Raw genomic sequence first — 1,019 nt, 5'->3', positions numbered from 1 at the left:
ACTATAATCTTAAAAGATATGCAAACAATGCAGTATTCCGTTTGTGTAATATAAAATTCCTGAAAAATTAGCCTTTGCGATATTTCAAGGAGTATATATTGGACATTTTTTAAGGGTATAAACTGCAAAAAAAAACAATGCAGTATTTATAAGGGGTATATGTTGCACCATTTTTCAAGGAGTATATGCTACATGGTATTTTTAATGGGTTTATACTGCACTCTTTAAGAAGTATATACTGCATGGTATTTTTAATGGGTATATAATGCATTTTTAATGGGTATATACCACTTCACAAAGAATTTATATGACAACAGAAGTGGTAAATTGAACCGAAAGGCGTATACTTCCTAATGGGCGACTATCAGTCCATCCAAAATAAACATGGATACAGAGAAAAAAGTCTTAGAGAAATCTCAGGCCAACACACAGGTATTACATATCCTTCATTAAAGATGGTATTACATTCAGTCTGACTACACATGGTAACGGAGGAAAATATACTACTACAAAACTCTTGAGTGAGAAAAAAGTGAGGGACTGCCCCCCCTTCTCCCTTTTTACAGAGAGAACTGATTTTCTCTTTGATCGTCTATAAGATCTATACGTTAACTGTTGTTTCCATTGACCATATTGTGGTACCCTCTTGATCAATCCATGTGATCAACAAAGCGAACATTTTTTCAGAGTTGAAGACACTTTCACTGTGGAATGATCTGAAGCGAAACAGAGAAATCATTATCGTGCTGAATAAGTATAAGCTTGCAGTACTCCAGATAAATATGCATGTAGCCAAAATACTATTACTGGTCAATGTTATACAGTCTCTACTCATTAAGGTTAACCAAATTTGGAATTAAATTCATAGTAACCGTGAACAGAAGAAAAATCCCCATTTTAAATGTGGATTATTTGCCTGTGAGCATATGGGCATAGAATGCATCCTCACGTTCGATTAACCCAATCAAAAATAGAAGAGAAATAGTTGCCTACCTGGACGAGGAGGTACAACACTCTAT

The sequence above is a fragment of the Triticum dicoccoides genome, chromosome 5A, assembly GCF_002162155.2.
Source record: "Triticum dicoccoides isolate Atlit2015 ecotype Zavitan chromosome 5A, WEW_v2.0, whole genome shotgun sequence".
NCBI classification, from domain to species: Eukaryota; Viridiplantae; Streptophyta; class Magnoliopsida; order Poales; family Poaceae; genus Triticum; species Triticum dicoccoides.
Note: the sequence above shows the minus strand (reverse complement) of the source record.